Source organism: Magnolia sinica, chromosome 1, assembly GCF_029962835.1.
Source record: "Magnolia sinica isolate HGM2019 chromosome 1, MsV1, whole genome shotgun sequence".
Taxonomy (NCBI): Eukaryota; Viridiplantae; Streptophyta; class Magnoliopsida; order Magnoliales; family Magnoliaceae; genus Magnolia; species Magnolia sinica.
Window position 1 is genome coordinate 46,360,793 of NC_080573.1, and position 12,827 is coordinate 46,373,619.

Consider the following 12,827-nt stretch of genomic DNA (forward strand, 5'->3'; position numbering starts at 1 on the left):
GTTATGAGAATTTTTAGATTCATGACTGTTGGATATTACTTTCTCCTAGACTCCAGCGCACGGTAAACTTCATAATCAAGTTCAAAGTATTATTCCATTAATTAGAAAAATTCTAACCATTGAGATCTATGAATGTATAGTCTAATCTCGACTTGTCAACATTAAGATTCACCTCGATATTTAAGGATATCATTGGTAACAACTAAGAGAATTCACGATAACTCAACTTGGCTTACACATTATCTTTTTATTCTTTTAATTTTTGATTTTTTCATTAAAAGTAACGCCAAGAAGAGGGATCAGATCCTCACATATAGGGAGCAAACCTAAGGTAAAGACTATACACCCAACTTTTTCACATATCATTCATGGGGAATCGAATCCTTACCTATAGGGAGCAAACCTATGGTAAAGACTGTTCGCCCAATCCATTCGATTTCTCAAGTTGGTTCCTTTCATGTTTAGTGATTACCAAGTTAATCCTTTAATATCGAATGAAACCTTAATGTGTAAGCGAGATGTGTCCTGCGAATTCATGACTCAATCAATGTTTACAAATTCTAATAATGGATTAACAATTCAAACTTAGCTGTGAAATTTAATAGATAACTGACTCCAAGAGTCATGAAGTACCAACATCACGCATCTTGAAATTCTAAGTGCCCTAGATGGCCTGTCAAAATCACTTCGACTTCATCAGAAATCCTGAAAAATTAAAAATTTTCACAACTTTTGCTCAAGACCAAGAAGACACTGATTAGGAAACCTAATCTCCCAAACCCAACCAAAAATCTACATTGTCCTCAATGTAAAAAGAAATAGACATGCAATGCACATGAGACAACGGAAAAATAAGAGTGATGAAAAGATAGTACCTGGACGAAAGAATCAAGAGGCTTTCCAAAGATATCTACGTAAGAGCGGGTCAGCACAAGAGAGAAACCAACAAAAATAAAATAAAAATAACAAAAATGAAATCCTACCCACACCACTTTCGTAGGTGCTCTCGATTGCATTTAGCGTATGCAACAAGCCTTTAAACCCCTAGGTTGCCCCTAGTGGACGAGTTGTAGTCTCGTGAGGGTTTGCAGTAATGTTACCCACAAACATTGAACTAACTAATGATATAAACGAAATGAAATGAAGAGCTGGGCTGCCTCCCAGGAGCGCTAAGTTTACTGTCTTCAGCCAGACAAATAAAGCAACTACCCTAGTCCTAAGAAAACAGGAAACCTACCTATACCTCCATCAGACTAGGAGATCAATCCTGGTAAACAGGATCAGTCAAAGGCATGGACATGTCCTCTAAATCAAATTTCTCGACAAATGGTTTCAATCGATGTCCATTGACTTTAAACTCCTTGCCATTGTCGGGATCTCTTATCTCAACGGCCCCATGCGGAAAAACAGTGACAACAATGTAAGGGCCGGTCCAACGAGATCGAAGCTTACCCGGAAAGAGATGTAATTGAGAATTGTACAAAAGGACCTTCTAACCAGGCGTGAATGATTTTCGTAAAATGTGTTGGTCATGAAATGCTTTCATCTTGTCCTTGTAAATTCTCGAATTATCGTACGCATCATTCCGGATTTCCTCAAGTTCATTCAATTGAAGTTTGCATAGCGAGCCAGCGTTGTCCAGATTGAAATTTAGATTTTTGATCGCCCAGTACGCTTTATGTTCCAGCTCCACAAGCAAGTGACAAGCTTTCCCATAGACAAGTCTAAAGGGAGACATTCCAATAGGGGTTTTAAAAGCAGTACGGTATGCCCATAAGGCATCGGTCAATCGAATTGACCAATCCTTACGATCTGGGTTAACCGTTTTCTCCAAAATGTGTTTGATCTCCCTATTAGAAATCTCAGCTTGTCCACTTATCTGTGGATGGTATGGGGTTCTCACCTTATGAGAGATATCGTATTTCTTCATTAAGCTCTCAAATGGTCTATTACAAAAGTGTGAGTGTCACGCCCGAACTCGGAAACCGGGCTCACAAAATTCCCGATCGCCGAATCCGGCGCCGACAGCCTCCGTAGAACCCAGTTCTCGGATCCCGATACCCATTCACCAGGTTCCGATCCTGGGATACTACAAGGAGGGTTTCAAATCATCAGTCTGATTCATAATGAGCATAACCAAAAGCATAACCCATGAATAATAACCACAAGAACACCACCACAAAATCCACTATGATCAAAAACTTTTGAGTATAATGCATCTGAAAGGGAAAATACAAAGTAACGAAAGAAACAAAACTCTAGAAGCTTGGCTGCACGCTCCAACTACGGCGAGACTATGGCTGCGACTGCGTCCTGGCGTCACCTGCACGCATCAATCGTGCATAAGCTTATGGAAAGCTTAGAGGGTGGTGTAAGTGTGTGCGCAATATATGCGTGCTCAAAATGCAAGGTCAAAGTAATGCGGAATCATGGTGATGAGTATATGAATGCAATCAGCCGTACCAAGGCTATGCGGTGCAAGATATGAATGCTATCGGCCATAACACGGCCATGCGATGCAAGATGCAACTCAAGCATGCCAATCCTCAACATGTATCAGTACAGTTCTCATTCTGGATAATCACCGGGGTTCAATACATTCCAAATGGCACTGTCGCTCTCCTAGCCGCACAGTCCAAGTGAGCGTAAGAAACCTCACTATCCGCCTGACCAATAGTCTGCCAATACCTATCCGGCATGTCGATAGCGGACCCATTCGCGAGCTGGTCAAACTCAGCCTAGTATTGCCCCCTACCCTCGGGCGAGTAAGGCCACACTCCTTTCCAACCGACCACGACACAGTGGGAGACGCGGCCTCCTGGTATTCGGCCCTCATGCGCTCGTATCTCCACTCGGTCTCGACGTTGGAGTCATCCTCTGGTACCATCGGGTTTAGGGATTTTCACCCAGGGACGTCTATGGCGCCCGTATGCTAGAACCAAACATTTCCGGTATCCAACCCAGCCATCCATGATGTGTCTATGGAGGCTATGGCCCTGATGTCGCTAGGGCATACAGTAATTACAATCACACAAATGCAAGTGCATGCGTCACACCATCAGTCATGCAACAGTCCTGTATATACCATGCACTTATATGAGGCAACTCCACCTATCAGGGAGCCCATAAATAGTCTATCCAAAGGTATATGCTATGATCGGTCACTCCTCACATCAGGCATACATATGGTGCGAATGATCATGAATCTATACTAAACATGTAATAAGAGATGGGTTCTAGGTATAATGGAGATGGGTCTAGACGGCCTACTTACCACAAGTTTGGGCCTATCAGTGGGCCTTAGGGAGAGCTATAATGCGGACATTTAACCAACATTATCAATGTGGACGTCAAACCAACATCGCTCCCAAGGAATGGCCTTCCATGAATCACATATTGTAATGGGCCTTTTGTACATCTAATTGGGCTTTGACCCAAGGACCCAAATACATCAAATAGGCTACATAACATGAGCCCCATATCTATATCAAGGTGGGCCTCAATGGGCCTCACAAGATGGACCTAATACAAATTAAGGTGGGCCTCAACAAGGACCACTAATGCATGAAGATGGGCCTCCATAATGGGCCTTAAATTATCTCCAAAAACAGTTGGACAGTGGGATGAAACACATACATTATGATGGAGCCCACACTAATAGAGGGTATGGTTTACAATACTTACATAAGTGGGGCCCACCAAAATGCTCATTTTGCACCCAGCCTAAGGCCCAATATGATGTTTATTTTCCACCCAACTTAAGGCCCATTATAATGTTTATTCTCCAACCAACTATTCATAGGGTCATGTGGACCAGGGTAGAGCCCACTGTAATATTTATTTATCGTCCAACCTATTCATAAGGTCATGTGATAGGGCCCACTGTAATATTTATTACCCACTGTAATATTTATTTATTTATTTATTTCTTTATTTGCAATCCAATCCATCCCTAAGGTCACGTGGACCTTGAGTAGGACCCACTACGATGTTTGTTTGCCATCCAAACAACTCACGTGGACCATAGGTGGGTAGGGCCCACAGTGATGTCTGTTGCCATCCAACCTGTCACAGGGTCACTGGAACCCCTTTTTATTTTATTTTATTAAAAAAAAACGTTCATAGGGTCATGATTTGGGGGCCCACTGTAATGTGGTCCACTGATCCAGACCACCCATTATGTGTGTCCCACTGGACTAACGGTCCAGACCAATTTTCAGGAACGTCCAAAACTCACGTAGGCCCCACCAAGTGATTTTATATGTTTTGGCATGTTTTCTCATGATTTTAGATGGTATGGCCCACCTGAGTTCCGTATAAGGCTGATTTTCGGGGTGGACGTGTGGACTGAGAGGACCCATCAAATGCACGGTGCTGATGGTCGAAAGGAATCACGGTGGGGCCCACAATTGGGGCCGTGAGCCCAGCCCGACCGTCCGTCCGTCAGCGGCAGCGCAGGCGCTGCTGCTTCGTTGCTTGATTTTTTTTTTTTTTGAAAAAGGGTTTTGTTGCGGTTTTTCCTAGGTGGGGCCCTCTTCAGTACGATCCACTCCATCCATTGGTCTCGGTGGCTTGATACCAACCCATAGAGTCCAATATTGAGCTTTTCCAGATGTAGAGCATCAGGGAGCAAATCAAAGGTAGGGATACTGTTTCCTATATCACGGCCCACTAGAAAACCAAATCAATCTCATTTTTCGGTTCAACGCCTTAAGTGACCTGAGGAAGAGAATGGACGGTTTGGATTGTATAGAAACATTAAGGTGGGGCCTGCATGAGAGGCCCACCACTCCTTTCCTTTTTTTTTTTTTTAAAGTCCACTGTTGCAACGTCCAGCGTCCAGGGACGCTGGACGGTTTGTATATATTCACAAAAATGTGGTGGGTCCCACGTGAATGTGGCCCACCAATATATATATATACAGATACATTTAATATTTATCTTATATTGTATATATATATAAGTACATATTATATTATATATTATATACATATATTATATAAAATATAACATACATATATATATATATACATATAAAAAGATGCATTGGGCCCATCCCAACAGTGGAGGGTGCGGATCATCACCTATAATAGAATGGGCCACACCGTCTGATGTAGATGGACGGGGGAGATGTAACACATATCGGTGGGATCCACACCATTACAAAGAAAGAATGAGAGAGAGATAGAGAGAGAGATACACGGTGAGATAGAGGAACCCCGCCACTATGGGCCCTCTTGATTAAATCACATACATCCAAATGGGTCCCACCAACAAGTGGGCCTAAAGCTTAAAATAATGGAAAATCACCCACCTTATCTTCCTTCTCCTTGCTCCCTTGGACTCCTTAGCTCCTTACCTTCACTTTTAATGGAGGTTGATGAAAGATGAATGGTTGAGATTGGAGATGAGAGGGTGGGCCACACTTGAAGTTGAGAGAGTGTGTTGGATGTGTGAAATTTCTCATGGAATTTGGAAAAGTTGCTAGAGAATGAGAGGGAGAGATAGAAATAATGGGTGGAGGGATGGGTGGAGTGATGGTTGTAAGAAAGGAGTGATGAGAGGTATGGTTTAGTTTGAAATTGGTGGAGAAGAGGGATGGTTGAGGTTGAAAATGAGAAAAAGAGGAATGGTGAGGTGGAAAGAATGGTGGACTTTTGGAAAAAGAGGGAATGGGTGGAGTACTATGAGGTATGGTTGCATTTATGGTTAATTAGTGGGACTAATTGTGTAGAGATTCCCTCGAAATCCGCAACGCGCGGTGTTTCTTCGGAATAAACGCTGATCGGCATCTTCTTACCTGGGTATCGGTTCGGTGCGCAAATCACGGCGTTGGAATCGCGGCGATGACGCGATCGCCAAGACATAAGTTTCAGATCGAGCCGATGTCGGTGCGCGGGACTTAGCTTAGGATCGTGCGCAAACACCGAATTCAGTGTGAAGGTTGTCGAAATTTGACCAGAAGGACCGCGGAAGCTAACAGAATGGTACGGATTAGGACACAGGTCTTACAGAGGAGGCCCATTGTAATGATGGCTCGAGGCGTTTCGAATCGAGAAAGGATGTTTTCTTTTAGGAATTTAATGACCGTGCGATGGTCATTCTTTCGACACTGAATCGCTTCGACCCATTTAGTGACATAATCCACGGCGAGCAAAATATACAGATTTCCAAACGATTGGGGAAATGGTCCCATGAAATCGATGCCCCAGCAATCAAATGCTTCAATGATAAGGATGGGATTCAAGGGCATCATATTTCGACGGGACAATGCTCCCAATTTCTGACAACGCTCACAAGCTTTGCAAAACTCATGAGTGTCCCTAAACATAGTGGGCCAAGAAAAGCCGCACTGGAGAATCTTGGCCGTGGTCTTTTTAGCAGAAAAGTGACCACCACAGGCCTGTGAGTGACAGAAGGAGATGACACTCTAATGCTCATCGTCTGGCATACATCTCCTTAAGATTTAATCTGGGCAATATTTAAATAAATATGGATCGTCCCAAAAAAAGTTGCACACCTTGGTAAAGAATTTCTTCTTATCTTGCGCAGTCCAATGTGTTAGTATAGAACCTGTGATAAGATAATTAGCAATATCAGCGAACCAAGGTGAATGGGAGACTCTGAACAGTTGTTCATCAGGGAACATGTCGTTGATATGGGGCGTCTCAAGGAAATCAGAGGTATTAAGGCGAGAAAGGTGATCGGCCACTACGTTCTCTACTCCCTTTTTATCTTTAATTTCCAAATCAAATTCTTGGAGTAGAAGGATCCATCGTATCAAACGAGGCTTAGAATCATTCTTAGAAAGAAGATACTTAAGTGCCGCATGATCTGTGTAGATAATGATCTTAGATCCAATCAAGTAGGACTTAAATTTGTCCAAGGCGAACACTACGGCTAGGAGCTCCTTTTCCGTAGTCGAGTAGTTCACTTGGGTAGAATTTAAAGTTCTACTTATGTAATGAATGACGTAGGGCCTCTTATCTTTTCTCCGGCCTAGAACCGCTCCAAGAGCATAATCAGAAGCGTCGCACATAAGCTCAAAAGGAAGGTTCCAGTCGGGTGGCTGCATGATAGGTGCAGTGGTTAACGTGCCCTTAAGCTTGGTGAAAGCTTCCTGGCATTGCTCAGTCCACTCGTACGGAGCATCCTTTTGAAGAAGATTACATAAAGGACGAGAGAGGAGACTAAAGTCCTTTATGAATCGCCTGTAAAATCCTGCGTGTCCTAAGAAGGATCGCACGTCTCTGATGTTCTTGGGTGGAGGTAGGTTAGAGATAAGATCAATTTTTGCCTTATCTACCTCGATTCCTTTGGACGAGATGATATGCCCAAGGACAATTCCCTTCTGAACCATGAAATGACACTTCTCCCAATTAAGTACCAAGTTCTTTTGTTCACCTCTTTTCAGCACACATTTAAGACTTTCCAAGCACTTGCTGAAAGATGGACCGTAAACAGAGAAGTCGTCCATGAAGACCTCTAGGTATTACCCCACCATATCAGAAAAGATACTAAGCATACATCGCTGAAAGGTGACAGGGGCATTACATAGTCAGAATGGCATCCTTCGGTAGGCAAAGGTGTCGTAGGGACATATAAATGTGGTCTTTTCCTGGTCTTCAGGGGCTATCTCTATCTGGTTGTAGCCCGAATACCCGTCAAGGAAACTATAATAGGAATGACTAGCTAACCTTTCCAGGATCTGATCAATAAATGGTAAAGGAAAGTGGTCTTTTCTCGTGACGGTATTCAACTTTCTGTAGTCAATGCACATTCTCCAACCAGTAGTGACTCTAGTTGGCACGAGTTCATTATTAGCATTGGCTACGATGGTGATTCCGGACTTCTTAAGGACCACTTGAGTTGGGCTCACCCATTGACTATCAGATATAGGGTATATGATACCTACGTCCAATAGTTTAAGAATCTCGGCCTTAACCACTTCCTTCATGTTTGGATTTAGTCTACGTTGTGGTTGCCGAACGGTTTTTGCATTATCCTCAAGATATATGCGGTGAGTACAAATCGAGGGATCGATTCCCTTGAGGTCCGCTATCGTCCATCCCAGGGCTCCTTTATGCTCAATGAGAGTAGATATGAGCATACTCTCCTGTTCTTTCTCCAGGTGGGCAGAGATCACCATCGGGTATGTCTTATCTTGACCTAAATAGGCATATTTCAAATCAGAGGGCAGAGGTTTTAGGTCAAACTTCGGCGGCTTGAGGTTAGACGGTAGAGGCACTACATCGGTTTGTGGCAATTCTTCAAATTGTGGCCTCCACTGGTTAACTTCAAGTACCGGTGCAGTATCAAGCAAGGCACACGTCTCCCTAATCATGTCATCATCAAAATCATGGGAGTAGGCCAGGCACGTCTCCAGATGGTCGGAGGATAAGGTCAGCGGTGTCGTATCTTCCACGAAAGAGTCAATCATGTTAATGTCGTGGAAATCGTCATCATCCTCTGAGTTGCTGCCGTTATTGAAAAAAATGTTTGACTCCAATGTCAAATTTCCAAAAGACATAGTCATGACACCATTCTTGCAATTGATAATTGCATTTGACGTGGCAAGGAATGGGCGACCAAGAATGACGGGAATCTGAGTGCTCATGTTGTTGATGAGTTCCATATCCAGGATGATAAAATCTACAGGGTAGTAGAATCTGTCATCCTGGACAAACACATCCTCAATTATCCCTCTCAGTACACGAACTGAGCGATCAGCAAGTTGTAGTGTGGTTAGGGTGGGTTTTAATTCACCCAAACCTAACTGTTTGTATACCGAGTAGGGAATCAGATTGACGCTCGCTCCTAAGTCAAGAAGTGCGTAATCAATTCGATAGTTCCCGATTACACATGATATGGTTGGGCTACCGGGATCCTTGAATTTCTGCGGCACGTCTTGCTTCAGGATGGCACTCACTTTCTCAGTCAAGAAGATTTTCTTTTGAATAATTTTCCGTCTTTTGGTCGTGCATAAGTCTTTCAGAAATTTGGCATATGAAGGTATCTGTTTAACGACATCAAGTAAAGGAATATTGACTTTCACTTGTTTCAACACCTCTAGGATATCCTGAGAGTTAGAGAGAGGTTTTGGTGAAACCAACCGTTGGGGGAATGGAGCAACTGGCTTCTTTAGAAGTTCCGGTTCTAATTTTTATGGGCATCACTGGATCCATCATTGTTGTCCTCTTCTGGTTCTTGAGGCTCTTCAGGCCTAACCGGAAGAGTTTTATCAATGATCTTTCCACTCCTAAGAGTGGTGATGGATTTAGTGTGCCCCATCTGATTTGAAGAGCTGGGATCATTGATCTTGTACTGCGGTTTAGGATTGGGGAGAGGTTGTGCAGGAAGCATCCCTTTTTCTATAACCGTCATACGAGAATCTATCTTTTGCATAAAATCTGTGATTCCCCGCATTGCCTGAGCCAGCTCTTGTATGGAATTTTGGACCGGTTCCTCTTGAGGTTTCACTTGATTTAGATTTTGATTGAAGAAACCTGGAGGGGTAGCCGTTTGTCCATTCCTCCAACTAAAGTTTGGATGATTTTTCCAGCCAGGATTGTATGTATTAGAGTTAGGTCCAGTAAAAGGTCTTTGATAGTTATTTACGGCATTGGCTTGTTCATTCAACACTCCTCGAAAGGCAGGTATTGTAGGACAGTTTTCAGTTGTGTGAATGTTGCAATCACAGATGCCGCAAATAATTTCATTGACCTTATCCTTCTTTCCTTCCATGGCTTCAACTTTCCTTATGAGCGTAGTCACTTTACACTTGAGATCATCCTCTTCTTTCAAGAGATATAATCCACCTTTCTCCTTTAATTGAGTCGGCCTAGACGTGGTGTTCGACTTTGGGTAATAGTCCCAAGATTGTGTTTTTTCAGCCAGACTGTCGAGGTAGTCCCATACCTCGTCAACATCTTTATTAATGAACTCTCCATTACACATTGTCTCGACCATTTGGCGCATGGAAGATGTCAGTCCATCATAGAAAAAATTTGTAATGCGCCACGTTTCAAATCCGTGTTGTGGGCATGAACTGACCAAATCTTTGAACCTTTCCCAACATTGGAAGAATGTTTCATCTTCCTTTTGGGCAAAGTTCATGATTGCTTTTCTTAGGGTAATCGTTTTATGATGTGGGAAGAATTTTTTTATGAATTCCCTTTGCATGTCGTTCCATGTGCTAATGGATCTAGGACGCAGTGAATGTAACCACGTCTTAGCTTTCTCTTTTAAGGAAAAAGGAAAGAGTTTCAGCCTGATTGTATCCTTAGATACATTAGGAAAACATAATGTAGCCATAATCTCATCGAACTCTTTCAAATGTAAATATGGACTTTCTGATTCAAGTCCATGGAATTTGGGAAGGAGTTGGATAACTCCTGGCTTGATGTCCATTTGTCCTGTGTTTTCAGGAAAAATCATGCATGAGGGCGTACTCACTCCCGCCCGTTGTAGATAATCTCGTAGAGTACGAGGCGGGGGTGCCTGTTGCACCTCATTCTCATCTTGGGTATCCTCCACCCTTGGTGGAAGTAGAGGAGGTTGGTCTTCAGCCATAACTTCAGTTAACTCAGGGGATTTCGAGCGGTGTCTAGTTCTGCGATAGATAGTCAACCCCTCAACCAATCCTCCTTCAGTCAAGAGATGTCGAGTGTTGTCACGGACTCACTTGGGCATGAAACACTCACAACCCTTAATCAAATTCAAAGCCTAATCCTAAGAAAGGAAAAGAAAGTCTAAAAAGAAAGAGAGAGTTGGAAAGAAATTACCAAATTGAAGCCCCTAAGTTAAGGACCTGCAAAATAAAACAAAATAAGTTAGATTCTAAAAAGAGAAGAACAATCTTTTAAAAGAAAGATAGAAGTGAACTAGCTTCTAAAAGAAAGAATTCCTAAAAGAAAGTGAAAATTTCTAAAATAAATAAGGCAAGTCTTAAACTAGAAAGTAAATTACTAAAAGAGAACTGAAAAAAATAGGAAGTAGAGAAGGAGCATACCGAATTAGAAATTTCTATTTTAAAGGCCTACAAAATAGGAAGGTTAGTTTCTAAACAAAAATTCTAAAAATAATTTAGGAAACAATTTAGATTTTAAAAGAGTTAAAAATAAAAAGTTAATTTCTAAAAAGGAAAAGAAATAACCTAATTTCTAAAAATAAACTATTTCCTACAGAAGGGAGGATACTAGAATTAGAAAATTTCTAAAATTTAAACCCTAATTCTAAAAATAGGAAAAAGTAGAGAGATTAGGAATGTATTACCAATTGATAAACTTATGTCAAGATCCTATAAAACAGGAAACAAGTTAGTTTTGAACTCAAATAAAAAAAAAAAACAAAAAAACTAAGGTTAGTAAAATCCTAATCTTAAACTAATCCTAAAACCAATTAATTTCAGAGAATCGTAACCGTCAGTCCCCGGCAACGGTGCCAAAAACTTGTTCACTCCCCAAGTATAGGGTTGTGATGTAGTGATAAACTCGGTAAGACCGAGGTCGAATCCACAGGGACTGATACCTGTACGCTATCTGAAACCAAGTAGAACTAGAACTAGACTAAGATGTGATCTAAACCAAATAGAATTTAAGAAATAATTGTGGAATAATTATCTAAAACTTTAAGGAATTCAGAGGAAGGAAACTAGGGATTCAGAGGATCCACTTGTAGAGATCAGGGAGATCTTATGCCTGCATCAAGGATTATGGAATTCAAACTGAACTTACTTGATCTGGTTTTCAAGAGATGAAAGGTATATGAATTAGAATGGATTCCATCATCTAACCATGCCCAGGAGACAAAGCAAACAACAGGATTAAACTAATTACCAACCAATCAACAATGTATTAAGATCAGGAAGGGTACTGTCATCCTACCATGCCCATGGAACAATGATGAACAACAGGGCTTCCTGACTTCATAAACATAAAAAGGGAAAGAAATACTCAAAACCATCACAAATCTATTGTAATTTCAGTCACAACAAACCATTAAAAATAACTGAAAGTATTTCTTTTAATTTGAACAAAAATCAACATCAGTTAGTCTAAACAATAGGCACAAGCAAAGTCCCTCCCATCAGACTACAAGCTTCACCTCTTAGCCCTAGCTAAGAGGTTTAGCCCAACATGATTAGGCTAATAACCTTAGGCATCATAAGAAAAAGAAGAAAAGGAAAAACAACAGTCAGTAAAAATAAGAAAAAGAAAATAAGAACATTCTTTTTTTCCTTCTCCCTGTCTTCACGTTCCAGCCCAAGCCCAAGCCAGCCGTACGTCCAGCCTTTCAACCGAGCTCCCTGTACTCTCTCCCGCACCTTCCCGTTCTCCTTTTTCTTTCTTCAAGCCGTAGCTGCCCCCTTTTATAAGGCCTTGGAGTCGACTGGAGAGAGTCCTGCTGGAGGTGTGCGTAGCCTCTGTTTTACGCAGTTCAGACGCTCCAAACACCATGCGTTTGATTATTTTCAGGATGACTGTACAAGCTTGGCTTCAAAATTTCCTCATGGCTGGGGTCTCGGCTAGCGTGGGCTCCACATGAATGGTTCAGATCGTTCATCCGATCAAGGATGATGGCCCATAGCTGTCCAGAATTTCTGGATTTCCCGGACTGCGTAAACAGATTGCGCAACGTACTTGCGCTGATCGGATGGTGGAGCCCACATCGCTTATACTTTGATAAATCCACTCCGTCTATTGAATGCTTGCTGAAAAAACACTGGGAATAGATGGTTTTGGCTCTCTTGGTGCGGCCCGTCTGATCTACCTCGCCGCCGTTCGTCCGATGTTTAAACAATCTAAACTGATCTCAAATTGTCTTTT

At 42.1% G+C, this 12,827-nt stretch overlaps 1 non-coding gene across 1 annotated transcript; it reads left to right on the top strand.

The window, feature by feature from the left end:
• The first annotated feature begins 10,027 nt into the window (after nt 1–10,027).
• Nucleotides 10,028–10,134, top strand: LOC131222753 (small nucleolar RNA R71). The gene has a single exon (XR_009160177.1). It is a non-coding gene; the product is annotated as a small nucleolar RNA R71 (small nucleolar RNA).
• Nucleotides 10,135–12,827: the final 2,693 nt, after the last annotated feature.